This window comes from Stenella coeruleoalba (assembly GCF_951394435.1).
Source record: "Stenella coeruleoalba genome assembly, chromosome: 10".
NCBI classification, from domain to species: Eukaryota; Metazoa; Chordata; class Mammalia; order Artiodactyla; family Delphinidae; genus Stenella; species Stenella coeruleoalba.
The window spans coordinates 46,312,603-46,329,378 of record NC_137156.1 but is presented as its reverse complement, the minus strand read 5'-3'; positions in this window follow the sequence as shown (position 1 = coordinate 46,329,378).

Genomic DNA, 16,776 nt, shown 5'->3' with positions numbered 1-16,776 from the left:
CCAACACCCCAGTCTCCAATTAGAGCACACCTGAAACCTTCCCTTTTTTTCAGTAAAAAGCTTTCCCAATCCTCTGCCTGCCTTTGAGTTTCTGGCAAAACCAAGTGATGGTGGCTGACTCCCTTGCTATAGAAACATGTGAATAAATAGCATTTTCTTTTTCTCATCTGTGTGGTCTTTGTTTATTTCCACATTATATATAAACTTCTAGAATCCAGGGCTACTCAGAAGCCTGATAACAGTGTGACTTTTTTTAAAAAAAATAGATTTGTTGGGATATAATTCACACATATCATACAAGTCACCCATTTAAAATGTACAATTCAATGGCTTTTAGTATAATCACAGAACTGTGCAACCATCCCCACCAAAATTTTAGAATATTTTCTTCCCCCCAGAAGAAATCTGTACCCATTAAAGTCACTCCCCCTTTTCCCGCAACCTCCACTTCCCTAGGCAACCACTAATCTCCTCTCTGTCTCTATAGATTTGCCTAATCTCATCGTTTCATATAAAGGGAATCTTAAATATGTGGTCTTTTGTGACTGACTTTTCATTTAGGAAAATATCTCCAAGGCTCATCCCTGTTGAAACACGTGTCAGTACTTCATTCCTTTTTATGACCAGATAATATTTCATTGTATGGATACACTACATTTTATTTATCCTTTCATGAGTTGGGGTGTTTCCAGCACTACATTTTATTTATCTCTTCATGAGTTGGGGTGTTTCCACTTTGGGGCTATTAATAATACAACTATGAACTTTATTTACAGCTTTTTGTGTGAATATTTGTTTTCATTTCTCTTGGCTAGATACCTAGGAGTGGAATTGTTGGGTCATATATATGGTAACAACGTTTAACCTTCAGAGAAGCTATCGGACTGTTTTCCAAGGCAGTACACCACTCTCCACCCCAACAGCAATGTATGAGGGTTTCGATCCATCCACATTCTCACCAACATTTTTTAACATCTGTCTCTTTGATCATAGCCATCCTAGTGGCTGTTAGGTGGTATCCCATTGCTGTTTTGGTTTGGATTTCCCTGATGGCTAATGATTATTGAGCATCTTTTCATGTGCTTATTGGTCATTTGTTTACTTTCTTGTTCATTAAAATCCTTTGTCCATTTTGTAAATTATTTTTCCTTTTATTGTTGAGTTGAAAGGTGACCTGTTTTTTAACTTTGTTCTTTTCTTTCTGGAAACTTCAGCATCCTGAATTTTCACAGTAACATGTCCAGGCAAACATCTTTTCTTCCCATTGCTGGGCACCTGGTAGGCCCTTCCAACCTAGAGACTCATGCTTTGGTTCAGTGTTGCCTCCTTTATCATTTCTCTGATGATTTATTACCCTCTTCTTTCTCTTTCAGGGACTTCCATTTTTAGGTAGCAAATCTTGAATTTATCCATATGTGTTTAATCTTTATTCTCATATTTTCCTTTCTTGTTTTTGGTCCTTTTTATTCTTTTCCTAGATTTGCTTAATTTCTTTCTGTACTCTTCAACTGAGTTTTTCCATTGGTTACATTTTTATATGTTCCTATTTTACAGCATATTGGTCTTATTTAATAAATGTAATATCTCTCTAAAAGATCTCTAAAGATACCAGGTATAGAGAGAATTTTAAAATTCTCTTCTGTTTTCTGGATTAATCATTCCCTCTTTGGCCATTGTTGCTAATTATTAACATTGCTCTTTCTTTTTGACATTCCTCATTTGTCTGGTCATCCTTTAATGCCTGTTTGAATTTAAGGTTAAGACAGTAGAAAATCTAGCAGAGGCCTTTGTACTGATGGACAAAAGTTTACCAACTTGCAGGTTTCATCTTCTGTTGAATCAGTGGCAAGTCAGCTGCTGTGAAAGGCTGAGATGTTGAAGGCTTCACTCTAGAAGTCTAGTTGCCACATAAAACACCTGGTTTTACCAGACAGTCCTTTACATTCCTGTAGATATGAAGCCTCCATTCTTGTTTTTATTGTGGTAAGTAAACATAACATAAAATTTACCACTTTACCCATTTTTAAGTGTATAGTTCAGTGGCATTAAGTACATTCATATTGTTGTGCAACTATCACCACCAACCATCTCCAGAACAATTTCATCTTCCCAAATTGAAACTCTGTGCCCATTAAACACTAACTTCCCATTCCCACAAATCCCCAGACACTGTTCTACTTTCTGTGTGTATTGTTATTTACTTATGTTCTTTTTTTTCTTTTTTGAATTTTATTTTTTATACAGCAGGTTCTTATTAGTTACCTATTTTATACATATTACTGTATATATGTCAATCCCAATCTCCCAATTCATCCCACCACCACCCCACCACCACTTTCCACCCTTGGTGTCCATACGTTTGTTCTCTATATCTGTGTCGCTATTTCTGCCTGGCAAACTGGTTCATCTCTACCATTTTTCTAGATTCTACATATATGCGTTAATATGTGATACTTAACTCTGTATGACAGTCTCTAGGTCCATCCACATCTCTACAAATGACCCAATTTTGTTCCTTTTTATGGCTGAGTAATATTCCATTGTATGTATGTACCACATCTTCTTTATCCATTTCTCTGTTGATGGGCATTTAGGTTTCTTCCATGACCTGGCTATTGTAAATAGTCCTGCCATGAACACTGGGGTGCATGTGTCTTTTTGAATCACGGTTTTCTTTGGGTATATGCCCAGGGGTAGAATTGCTGGGTCATTTTAGCTTTTTAAAGAAGCTTCATACTGTTCTCCATAGCGGCTGTATCAATTTACATTCCCACCAACAGTGCAAGAGGGTTCCCTTTTATCCACCCCCTCTCCAGCATTTGTTGTTTGTAGATTTGCTGATGATGCCCATTCTAACATGTGTGAGGTGATACCTCATTGTAGTTTTAATTTGCATTTCTCTAATAATTAGTGATGTTGAGCAGCTTTTCTGTGCCTTTTGGCAATCTGTATGTTTTCTTTGGATTGATGTCTATTTAGGTCTTCTGGCTTTTTGGATTGGGTTGTTTGTTTTTTTAATATTGAGCTGCATGAGAAGTTTATATATTTTGGAGATTAGTCCTTTGTCCATTGATTCAATTGCAAATATTATCTCCCATCCTGAGGGTTAATTTTTCATCTTGTTTACAGTTTCCTTTGCTGTGCAAAAGTTTTTAAGTTTCATTAGGTTCCATTTGCTTATTTTTATTTTTACTTCCATTACTGTAGGAGGTAGGTCAAAAAAGATCTTCCTGTGATTTATGTCAAAGCGTGTTCTTCCTATATTTCCTCTAAGAGTTTTATAGTGTCCAGTCTTACATTTAGGTCTTTAATCCATTTTGAGTTTATTTTTGTGTATGGTGTTAGGGAGTTCTAATCTCATTCTTTTACATGTAGCTGTCCAGTTTTCCCAGCACCACTTATTGAACAGACTGCCTTTTCTCCATTGCATATCCTTGCCTCCTTTGTCATAGATTAGTTGACCATAGGTGCATGGGTTTATCTCTGGACTTTCTATTCTGTTCTATTCATCTATATTTCTGTTTTTGTGCCTGTATCATATTGCCTTGATTACTATAGCTTTGTAGTATAGTTTGAAGTCAGGAAGCCTGATTCCTCCAGCTAAGTTTTTCTCCCTCAAGATTGCTTTGGCTATTCGTTGTGTCTCCATACACATTTTAAGATTTTTTATTCTAGTTCTGTAAAAAATGCCATTGGTAATCTGATAGGGATTCCACTGAATCTGTGGACTGCTTTGGGTAGTATAGTCATTTTCACAATATTGACTCTTCCAATCCAAGAACATAGTATATCTCTCCATCTGTTTTTGTCATCTTTGATTACTTTCATCAGTGCCTTATAGTTTTCTGAGTACAGGTCTTTCACCTCCTTAGGTAGGTTTATTCCTAGGTACTTTATTATTTTGGTTGCAATGGTGAATGGGATTGTTTCCTTAATTTCTCTTTCTTATCTTTCATTGTTAGTGTATAGGAATGCAAGAGATTTCTGTGCATTAATTTTGTATCTTGCTACTTTACCAGGTTCATTGATTAGCTCTAGTAGTTTTCTGGTGGCATCTTTAGGATTCTCAGTGTATAGCATCATGTCATCTGCAAACAATGACAGTTTTACTTCCTTTTTAATTTGGATTCCTTGTATTTCTTTTTCTTCTCTGATTGCCATGGCTAGGACTTCCACATCTATGTTGAATAATAGTGGCAAGAGTAGACATCTTTTTCTTGTTCCTGATCATAGAGGAAATGCTTTCAGTTTTTCACCATTGAGAATGATGTTTGTTATGGGCTTGTCATATACGTTCTTTATTATGTTGAGGTAGGTTCCCTCTGTGCCCATTTTCTGGGGAGTTTTTATCATAAATAGGTGTTGAATTTTGTCAAAAAGCTTTTTCTGCATCTATTGAGATGATCATATGGTTTTTATTCTTCAGTTTGTTAATATGGTGTATCGTATTGGTTGATTTGCATATATTGAAGAACCCTTACATCTCTGGGATAAATTCCACTTGATCATGGTGTATGATCCTTTTAATGTGTTGTTGGACTCTGTTTGCTAGTATTTTGTTGAGGATTTTTACATCTATATTCATCAGTGATATTGGTCTGCAATTTTCTTTTTTTATAGTATCTTTGTCTGGTTTTGGTGTCAGGGTGATGGTGGCCTTGTAGAATGAGTTTGGCAGTATTCCTTCCTCTGCAATTTTTTGGAAGAGTTTGAGAAGGGTGGGTGTTAGTTCTTCTCTACATGTTTCATAGAATTCACTTGTGAAGCCATCTGGTCCTGGACTTTTGTTTGTTGGAAGATTTTTAATCACAGTTTCAATTTCATTACTCGTGATTGGTCTGTTCATATTTTCTATTTCTTCCTGGTTCAGTGTTTGAAGGTTATACTTCTCTAAGAATTTGTCCATTTCTTCTGGGTTGTCCATTTTATTGGCATAGAGTTGCTTGTAGTTGTCTCTTATGATGTTTTGTATTTCTGTGCTGTCTGTTGTAACTTCTCCTTTTTCATTGCTAATTTTATTGATTTGAGTCCTCTCCCTTTTTTTCTTTATGAGTCTAGCTAAAGGTTTATCAGTTTTATTTATCTTCTCAAAGAACCAGCTTTTAGTTTTATTGATCTTTGCTATTGTTTTCTTTGTTTCTATTTCATTTATTTCTGCTCTGATCTTTATGATTTCTCTCCTTTTACTAACTTTGGGTTTTATCTGTTTTTCTTTCCTTTAGGTGTAAGGTTAGATTGTTTATTTGAGATTTTTCTTGTTTCTTGAGGTAGGATTGTATTGCTATAATCTTCCCTTTTAGAACTGCTTTTGCTGCATTCCATAAGTTTTGGATCAGAATGTTTTCATTGTCATTTGTCTCTATGTAATTTTTGATTACCTCTTTGATTTCTTCAGTGATCTCTTGGCTATTTAGTAACATATTGTTTGGCCTCCATGTGTTTGTATTTTTTAAGGGTTTTTTTCCCCCTGTAATTAATTTCTAATCTCATAGCGTTGTGGTCAGAAAAGATGCTTGATATGATTTCAATTTTATAGAGGCTTGATTTGTGAGTCAAGATATGATCTATCCTGGAGAATATTCCATGTGCACTTGAGAAGAAAGTATAATCTGCTGTTTTCAGATGGAATGTCCTATAAATATCAATTAAATCTATCTGGTCTATTGTGTCATTTAAAGCTTGTGCTTCCTTATTAATTTTCTGCCTGGAGGATCTGTCCATTGGTGTAAGTAAGATGTTAAAGTCCCCCACTATTTTTGTGTTACTGTTAATTTCCTCTTTTATAACTGTTCGCATTTGCCTTATGTATTGAGGTGCTCCTATGTTGGGTGCATGTATATTTATAATTTTTATGTCTTCTTCTTGGATTGATCCCTTGATTATTATGTAGTGTCCTTCCTTGTCTCTCTCTGTATTTTAAAGTCTATTTTATCTGATATGAGTATTGCTACTCCAGGTTTCTTTTGATTTCCATTCGCATGGAATATCTTTTTCCACCCCCTCACTTTCAGTCTGTGTGTGTCCCTAGGTGTGAAGTGGGTATCTTGTAGACAGCATATATATGGGTCTTTTTTTTTTTTGTATCCATTCAGTGAGCCTGTATCTTTTGGTTGGAGCATTTAATCCATTCACATTTAAGGTAATTATCGATATGTATGTCCCTAATACAATTTTCTTAATTCTTTTGTGTTTGTTTTTGTAGGTCCTTTTCTTCTCTTGTGTTTTCCACTTAGAGAAGTTTCTTTAGCACTTGTTGTAGAGCTTGTTTGGTGGTGCTGAATTCTCTTAGCTTTTGCTTGTCTGTAAAGTTTTTGATTTCTCTGTAGGATCTGAATGAGATCCTTGCCAAGTAGAGTAACCTTGGTTGTAAGTTCTTCCCTTTCATCACTTTAAATATATCGTGTCACTCCTTTCTGGCTTGTAGAGTTTCTGCTGACAAATCAGCTGTTAACCTTATGGGAGTTGCCCTGTATGTTATTTATCATTTTTCCCTTGTTGCTTTTAATAATTTTTCTTTAGCTTTAATTTTTGTCAATTTTATTACTATGTGTCTTGGCGTGTTTATCCTTGGATTTAACCTGCCTGGGATTCTCTGCACTTCCTGGACCTGGATGGCTATTTCCTTTCTCATGTTTGGGTAGTTTTCGACTATAATCTCTTCAAATATATGCTCAGTCTTTTCTCTCTCTCTTCTCCTTCTGTGACCCCTATAATGCGAATGTTGGTGCATTTAGTGTTGTGCCAGAGGTCTCTTAGGCTGTCTTCATTTCTTCTAGGTCTTTGTTAAACATTTCTTGCATCTCTTCGATCATTGTCTCCATTCTTTTTCCAAGGTCCTAGATCATCTTCACTATCATTATTCTGAATTCTTTTACTGGAAGGTTGCCTATCTCCACTTCATTTAGTTGTTTTTCTTGTTCCTTCATCTAGTACATAGGCCTCTGCATTTTCATTTTGACTATCTTTCTGTGAATGTGGTTTTCATTCCACAGGCTGTGGAATTGTAGTTCTTCTTGCTTCTGCTGTCTGCCCTCTGGTGAATGAAGCTATCTAAGAGGCTTGTGCAAGCTTCCTGATGGGAGGGACTGGTGGTGGGTAGAGCTGAGTGTTGCTCTGGTGGGCAGTGCTCAGTAAAACTTCAATCCACTTGTCTGCTGATGGTGGGGGTGAGTGCACTCCCTGTTGGCTCTTTTACCTGAGGCGACCCAGCACTGGAGGCTACAGGCTCTTTGGTGGGGCTAATGGTGGACTCTGGGAGGGCTCACGCCAAGGAATACTTCCCAGAATTTCTGCTGCCAGTGTCCTTGTCTCCGTGGTGAGCCACAGCCACCCCCAGACTCTGCAGGAGATCCTCCAACCCTAGCAGGTAGGTCTGGGTCAGTCTCCTATGGGGTCACTGCTCCTTCCCCTGGGTCCTGATGCACACACTACTTTGTGTGTGCCCTCCAAGAATGGAGTCTCTGTTTCTCTCAGTCCTGTCAAAGTCCTGCAGTCAAATCCCACTAGCCTTCAATGTTTGATTCTCTAGGAGTTCCTCCTCCTGTTGCTGGAACCCCGGGTTGGGAAGTCTGACTTGGGACTCAGAACCTTCACTCCAGTGGGTGGACTTCTGTGGTATAATTGTTCTCCAGTTTGTGAGTCACCCACTCAGATGTTATGGAATTTGATTTTATTGTGATTGAGCCTCTCCTACCAACTCATTGTGGCTTCTCCTTTGTCTTTGGATGTGGGGTATCTTTTATGGTGAGATCCAGTGTCTTCCTGTCTTCCTTCTTTCAGCAGTTAGTTGTGATTCTGGTGCTCTCACAAGAGGGAGTTTATTTATTATGTTCTATTTCATGCATTTTTGCTTTGAGTTCTGTGCTGGAGGTAAAGATGTGTGGGAAGTGAATATTATCCAGCTACAATCTTTCCATTTACCTCCACGCCCTTGTTTTCAAGGCTACACTCACTTGGACCCCTCTCCTAACCCACAGGGTTTGTAAGGTGAAGCCTTTCTGATTTGTGCCCCTCTTTGGACATCTTCTAAGTTGTGGTTTCCTCTCCCTTTCTGAACTAGGCCCTATTCCTTCACTCACTCTCTACATCCTGTATTTTCATAAAATCTTTCACACACCATTGAACCTCCCTCCATGTCCTATTTCTACATTTTTATTCCTAGTATGATGAGTTTTTGAACTCAGTAGTAGATATCATTATATGTTCAACCTGCCATATTAAAATATAAGCCTGTGCTAAAAATTTTAAACTCTTGAATGTTACCAAGTCTACTTAAACAGACATCTAATAGTTTTATATCTAAAATCAGTAACAAAATTCAAAGAGGTATTTTTCAAATAATAAAAATTCAAAGAGGTATTAAGAATCAGTATATGAGACATGTAATTTTTCATAAATAAATTTAAATCCTAGACTCCTATACATAGCTCAGATATAGGTTTAAAATCAACTACTTTTGTGACTACCATATTTAAGTTCTTTAGTAATTCTTTACTATTAAAGTCTCAGCAGAGTAGCATATTGTCATTAAATAGGCATTTACTGTGTATTCATGAAAGATAATGAGGAACTGGATTCCCATTGTTCATTATGACCATACAGGAAAGAGATCAACATAGAAGCTGACTTTAAAGTCCAGGTTTGGGCATTTATTAACTTTCCTTGGACAATTTTCTCAACATCTCAAGTCATTTTTCATCTGTGAAATAGGTTTAAAATAACACCTATTCACAGGACATCTGTGAAAAAATAGATAAAATAGATAAAGCAAAATAGATAAAGCACGTGTAAGTCTGGGCTTAGAGTAGATGTTAAATAATGGCTACTGGCCATTATTATCCAAAGTTGGACTCCACTATCACTCCCTGTGGGTCAGGGTCCTGGGTCTAACAATGGCTGTGCTACTCAACCTCATTGTTGAAGTGGGGATGATACTGAGCCTACAATTAAAGGGTCATTTTGAGGATGAAAGGCAATAGAGATACAGGATTTAAAACAATGCTCTTATTATCCTCATCTGCACCATCACTACATGATTATTTGGTCTCTCTAAAGCAGACCATATTATTGAACCTAATGCCTACAGAGTCACGGTGAAAAGCTGAATCCAAACATTATTTTATGATCATGCCACTTCCCCACTCATTCTTTTCCTTTGCTCCTCTGCCCTCCACCCCACCTCAAAATATTTAAAGTCATTTTTATCTTTACATGTTGAACTGATATCATATTTATAATATTCCACATTTGAATCATCACCAATGGCCTATGGAATTAATAGCTGTCTTTATTATCTTTAAAAATAACTGAAATCTACAGAAAACTGCTTCACTTTTAACTTCTGTTGCTTCTACATTTCACTGAATTTTAAGTGTGCCTTTCCTGAATTGCTGCCATGTTATTTTTTCCTTCAGTAAGAAGGAAAATTGTTAAACTTCATTGCAAATGCCTTTAAGAGTTTTCTAACATTTTATCTTAACAACCTGATCTAAAAATTAATCATTATTTCCACAATAGAGTTTTCTTACAGGTGGAAATGCAGTTCCATTTAATAGAGATTGAGTTATCTACAGTAAGTTGCACTGGCTTTCAGCCAAAATGGACAAGAAACTCAAATTTTACCAAGTCATGATTTTTTTCAACCTGCTTGCTTGTAAAGCCTATTTTGATTATCTAGGTGTCATCTAAGGAGATGATACTCTTACTTATTTTCCTTTTTAGAGTATGTGTCTTTATACCTGCCGGTCCCTTTTCCTGGGCTCCCCTTCCCATTGTGTCCACCTTACAGCCCCCACCTGTTCTCCAGATCCAGCTCACTGTCACCTCTGATGTTTTCTTTTTAAATTACTGAGTCCCACTTACATGTTCCTCTTCATTCCCTCAGAATTTCATCCCTACCTCCACTATAGCCCTTACCATTATACATAGCAATTGCTAAAGACCAGTTCCACCCACTGGACTGAATCTGAGTGGAAGTCAGTGTGGGTTCTTCTCTAACTCTCTAATATTTTATGATCAATAAATGTCTGGGGCTTCCCTGGTGGCGCAGTGGTTGAGAGTCCACCTGCCGATGCAGGGGACACGGGTTCGTTCCCTGGTCCGGGAAGATCCCACATGCCACGGAGCAGCTGGGCCCATGAGCCATGGCCGCTGAGCCTGCGTGTCCAGAGCCTGTGCTCCGCAACGGGAGAGGCCACAACAGTGAGAGGCCCACATACCACAAAAAAAATTAAAAAATAAATGTCTGTTGAAAGAAGGACTTAATAAGTCATCCCATTGGAGGACATCAGCTACTTTCTTTTGCTCAAATCTCCTCCTTTGGGAGAACAATGCCCAGACCCACATATCCTCAGAGACCCATGAGGTAATACAGACTTTGGTTCCAAAGATGGATGTGTGGTCTAGGAATGGACAATCAGAGAACTCAAGCACTTCATCCAGCTGACCACTAGGACTAAGTCAAGAATGGACATGTGACTTTTGTGGGCCAAGGAAGGTCATTGCAAGGAGAATTTGGAAAGATGCACTTTCTTTTCTCTGGGACCACCACTAAGAGTGATCAATGTAAGACTAGAGTTGATGATGGCTGTCTTTGCCACCACACGGAAACACTTTACCAGAATGAAGTTAATCCAGAAAAAATAAGAGCTAAAGAATGGCTCAGGACAAACTTCTGCTGACATCATTTGATTCTCAACTCCAGACATGCCTAAAATCCATTCTTATCTTCTCCCATTACATAAGTTTTTTTGTTTTCTTAAGCTAGTTTGCGTGTCATTTCTGTCACTGGCAACAAAAAAAAGTCCTGGAAAAACACAGTTACTCTCTCAAAAAAGGTTGTGAACATTTAAACCATGGAGTAAAACACACTATTATTGGCTGCGTAGGTACCTGACTTATACCTTTGGATGCAGTGGCATACTGCTGTAAATAATAAGCTAACCCATCACCAACTATTTTTACAGGAACAAATAAAAGATAAAAAATGTTTCCTTCTTCTTTCAAAATCCCCTGACACAGCTCTGCTATGAGATTAAAAGTATATGCTCATATTCAAAAACAAATATATTGTGATTTTTCTTATTGTCAAGTTGATAAACAAAAGCCAGCAAATGAAAAAACTACATCAAGAAAAATATTTTTAAAGTTAACTATTTCTTCCTTCCACAAGAAAGAGTGGGTTTTTGGAGATTTGATAACATGAGAATAAACCGTGCTGACATACTGAAACCCCAGTTGTGAAGATCCATTGCACACATTCTTGAACTTTAATATGCATAGGAGTCATCAGAAGGTATGCATTAAACATTAGGATTCAAAGACACCATCCCAAAGATTCTGGTTCATTTGCTAAAGTGGGACCAGGAATCTAACTTTTAAATAAGTACCCCAGGTCAGTCTGAATTAAACTGTGCCTTGCTCTCTGAGGTAAAGGGAATCATAAAATTATGAAACTTGGAGATGAGTCTTTCCTTACAAGGTGAGAAATGAAACTAGCTTTCACAAAAGGAAATATTAAACAGAGAAAGTGTTAGATTTTAGAGTATTATTTTCTTAGAATGCATAGGACAAAAGATATGGAAGGCCTCTTTCGCCCAGAAAAATATAAAGCCCCAGTTCTATTTCTTTCTCCTTTAGAAACTAGTTTATTTCTTTATTTTTTATTAAATGGGACACAGAAAATTGCTTAGAAATAATATGGCTTCCTGAACCTTACATCCAAGGCATAAAATTGGGTACATTCTTGGAACATAAAATGTTAGATTTCAGAGGAATCTTACAGGCCATTTAACCCAACCATTATCAGATGTTGGACTCTTTTCTGTACTATTCCCTAAAAGTGGTCATTCAATCTCTGCTTGAACACATCCAATGACCCAGAACTAATTACTTCATGAGAAAGCAATTATTTTCTCTTATGGTCAAAGTTTGTGTTTGTTTGTTGGTTTGTTGGTGACAGATATTTTTCCCCTTCCTTTAGGCTAAAATATACCTCCCAGTATAGGATTTTCATCAGTCTTAGGTCTGCTCGCTCTGTTGACACACAAAAAGTATAGCTGTCCTATTTGAAAAGTTATCAGGAGGACACCCTCTCAATTCTCTCTTTTCCAGATTAAACAACCAGTTTCTTCAGCTCTTTCTTTCCTGCCTCAGTTTCTAGATATTTTCCCCATCTGATCACCCCCTGCCCTTTATTCTCCTACTTGTTCGATTGCTCTCTTGATTTAGAGGATTTAAGGAACGGGGTAAATATGTTATTCTGGTTTTCCAAAACTAATTCACGAGGATTAAAGCTACTCTTAACAAGCCCTCTTGGTGCATCATACTCTCAGCAGAGAATAAAGAAAGCTTCTTTTAACTGAGAGCAATAAACATCAGGAAAGTGGCAATGCTAGTTTTTCTTCCCCGAACCTGCAGTCTCAGGTGAGTAAGAACCCCATGTGTCTCTCATTTGAGGTGATGGTATGTGTGCTTTATGACTCCCTGGACCCAGAGAATGTTTCCTCTTGGATCGCCGTTTCCAGGTGCTTGTTTAAAAGGCAGGAACAAAGGGTGTTGACACATCGGTCATCCTGTCCTCAGGGCCAGCTGTTCCTCCTGCAGTATTGGTGCCCTTGCTACCAAGATGGTGATGCCAAAGTGGACGCCTGGCTTGTTTACTTTCTCATTTGAAGTGAGTCACTAATTTTTATTAGATCAACATGTAACTTTCCTGGTAAGATCATTTTTTAATGCTAGAAAGAGATCATTTTAGGGATCCATCTTTGCTGTCTGGAACCAGGATGTTATTTTTGTTTTAGTTTTTTTTTTTTTTAAATATTAGTACTTGTCATGTGAAAAAAAATTTGACGTTTTCTTGCCCTTTATTCATCCCCCAAGGCACAAGAATGATAAAGAAGCCCCTGATTTACTTGTATTAACAATTCAAGTTTTAGATTTGCTTCACAGGCTGGTAAGAACTTCCCTGAGCCTCAGAGGAGGCCCTCAGACTGGCCAAGTCCAGGGCATCTGGACCTAAGTGTAGAGTGTGACCTTTACCACCAAGAATATTTACATGATGTAAAGTGGTAGGTGCTGCAAGAGAGGTACAGATAAAGTATTTTGAGAATATGAAAAAGAAGATATTGTTTCAGGATAAAGTAAATAAAGTTTGAGTTTTCAGAGAAAGAAGGGCAAGAGATTCCAGGAGAGGGGGCTCCTGTGGGAGGAAACTGGGGGAAGGAGCTCGGGGTGGTGGCTTCATCCGTAACCTAACACAAGAGATGAGAAAATAAAGTATTACAGCAGAGATAAAATAGCTCATGAATCCTGAATATTCTTTTCTAAAGTGATTTACTGCTAATGGTATTAAAATATGTAATCAGTTATTTCTATTCTTTATGATAAAATCAATTAAACAAATTCGTAATGCAAATGAACTATTCTTTTCCAACTACAGGGACCTAAAAAGTAAAACACTACTGCACTAATTTTCAGAGCCATATACTGCTACCAGTAATTTGCTCTTAAATAAAGTAGTCTGATTCTGACTAGACATATATGATAAAGTAAAATGCAGAAGATATTTTAAACACCGAGTACATATTATATGACTCCTGTAAAGTTTACAAGCACAAGCTTGAGGTTTAATTACTAATATCTCTCAAATTTCATTTATTTATTTATTTATTTATTTATTCTCATTAGTCATCCTTTTTCTTTTAAATATTAACTCTGCCATTTATTTATTTATTTTTAACATCTTTATTGGAGTATAATTGCTTTACAGTGGTGTTAGTTTCTGCTTTATAACAAAGTGAATCAGTTATACATATACCTATGTTTCTATATCACTTCCCTCTTACATCTCCCTCCCTCCCACACTCCCTACCCCACTGCTCTAGGTGGTCACAAAGCACCGAGCTGATCTCCCTGTGCTATGCGGCTGCTTCACACTAGCTATGTATTTTATGTTTGGAAGTGTATATATGTCCATGCTACTCCCTCACTTTATCATAGCTTACCCTTACCCCTCCCCATATCCTCAAGTTCATTCTCTAGTAGGTATGTGTCTTTATGCCCGTCTTGCCCCTAGGTTCTTCATGACCATTTTTTTTCTTAGATTCCATATATATGTGTTAGCATATGGTATTTGTTTTTCTCTTTCTGACTTACTTCACTCTGTATGAGAGATTCTAGGTCCATCCACCTCACTACAAATAACTCAATTTTGTTTCTTTTTATGGCTGAGTAATATTCCATTGTATATGTGTACCACATCTTTATCCATTCATCTGTTGATGGACACTTAGGTTGCTTCCATGTCCTGGCTACTGTAAATACAGATGCAATGAATATTTTGGTAAATGACCCTTTTTGAATTATGGTTTTCTCAGGGTATATGCCCAGTAGTGGGATTCCTGGGTCGTATGGTAGATCTATTTTTAGTTTTGTAGAGAACCTCCATGCTCTTCTCCATAGTGGCTGTATCAATTTACACTCCCACCAACAGTACAAGAGAGTTCCCTTTTCTCCACACTCTCTGCAGCATTTATTGTTTGTATTGTTCAATGATAGCCATTCTGACCGGTGTGAGATGATATCTCATTGTAGTTTTGATTTTCATTTCTTTAATGATTAATGATGTTGAGCATTCTTTCATGTGTTTGTTGGCAATCTGTATATCTTCTTTGGAGAAATGTCTATTTAGGTCTTCTGCCCATTTTTGGATTGGGTTGTTTGTTTTTTTGATATTGAGCTGTATGAGCTGCTTGTAAATTTTGGAGATTAATCCTTTGTCAGTTGCTTCATTTGCAAATATTTTCTCCCATTCTTAGGGCTGTCTTTTTGTCTTGTTTATGGTTTCCCTTGCTGTGCAAAAGCTTTTAAGTTTCATTAAGTTCCATTTGCTTATTTTTGTTTTTATTTCCATTTCTCTAGGAAGTGGGTCAAAAAGAATCTAGCTGTGATTTATGCCATAGAGTGTTCTGCCTATATTTTCCTCTAAGAGTTTGATAGTGTCTGGCCTTACATTTAGGTCTTTAATCCATTTGGAGTTTATTTTTCTGTATGGTGTTAGGGAGTGTTCTAATTTCATACTTTTCATGTACCTGTCCAGTTTTCCCAGCACATCTTATTGAAGAGACTGTCTTTTTTCCATTGTATATTCTTTCCTCTTTTATCAAAGATAAGGTGACCGTATGTGCGTGGGTTTATCTCTGGGCTTTCTATCCTGTTCCATTGATCTATATTTCTGTTTTTGTGCCAGTACCATACTGTCTTGATTACTGTAGCTTTGTAGTATAGTCTGAAGTCAGGGAGCCTGATTCCTCCTGCTCTGTTTTTCTTTCTCAAGATTGCTTTGGTTATTCAGGGTCTTTTGTGTTTCCATACAGAGTGTGAAATTTTTTGTTCTAGTTCTGTGAAAAATGCCATTCATAGTTTGGTAAGGATTGCATTGAATCTGTAGATTGCTTTGAGTAGTAGAGTCATTTTCACAATATTGATCCTTCCAATCCAAGTACATGGTATATCTCTCTACCTATGTGTATCATCTTTAATTTCTTTCATCAGTGTCTTATACTTTTCTGCATACAGGTCTTTTGTCTCCTTAGGTAGGTTTAATCCTAGATATTTTCTTCTTTTTGTTGCAATCGTAAATGGGGGTATTTACTTAATTTCACTTTCAGATTTTCCATTATTAGTGTTCAGGAATGCTAGAGATTTCTGTGCATTAATTTTGTATCCCACTACTTTACCAAATTCATTGATTAGCTCTAGTAGTTATCTGGTCCTATCCTTAGGATTCCCTATGTATAGTATCATGTCATCTGCAAACAGGGACAGGTTTACTTCTTCATTTCCTATTTGGATTCCTTTTATTTCTTTTTCTTCTCTGATTGCTGTGGCTAAAACTTCCAAGACTATGTTGAATAATAGGGGTGAGAGTGGGCAACCTTGTCTTGTTCCTGATCTTAGTGGAAATGGTTTCAGTTTTTCACCATTGAGGGTGATGTTGACTGTTGGTTTGTCATATATGGCCTTTATTATGTTGAGGAAATTTCCCTCTATGCTTACTTTCTGGAGGGTTTGTATCATAAATGGGTGTTGAATTTTGTTGAAAGTTTTCTCTGCATCTATTGAGATGATCATATGGTGTTTATCCTTCAATTTGTTAATATGGTGTACCACATTTATTGATTTGCATATACTGAAGAATCCTTGCATTCCTGAGATAAACCCCACTTGATCATGGTGTATGATCCTTTTAATGTGCTGTTGGATTCTGTTTGCTAGTTTTTTGTTGAGGATGTTTGCATCTATGTTCATCAGTGATATTGGCCTGTAGTTTTCTTTTTGTGACATCTTGGTCTGGTTTTGGCATCAGGGTGATGGTGGCCTCGTAGAATGAGTTTGGGAGTATTCCTCCCTCTGCTATATTTTGGAAGAGTTTGAGAAGGATAGGTGTTAGCTCTTCTCTAAATGTTTGATAGAATTAGCCTGTGAAGCCATATGGTCCTGGGCTTTTGTTTGTTGGAAGATTTTTAATCACAGTTTCAATTTCAGTGCTTGTGATTGGTCTCTTCATAGTTTCTATTTCTTCCTGGTTCAGTCTCGGAAGGTTGTGCATTTCTAAGAATGTGTCCATTTCTTCCAGATTGTCTGTTTTATTGGCATACAGTTGCTTGTAGTTAACTCTCATGATCCTTTGTATTTCTTCAGTGTCAATTGTTACTTCTCCTTTTTCATTTGTAATTCTATGGATTTGAGTCTTCTCCCTTTTTTTCTTGATGAGTC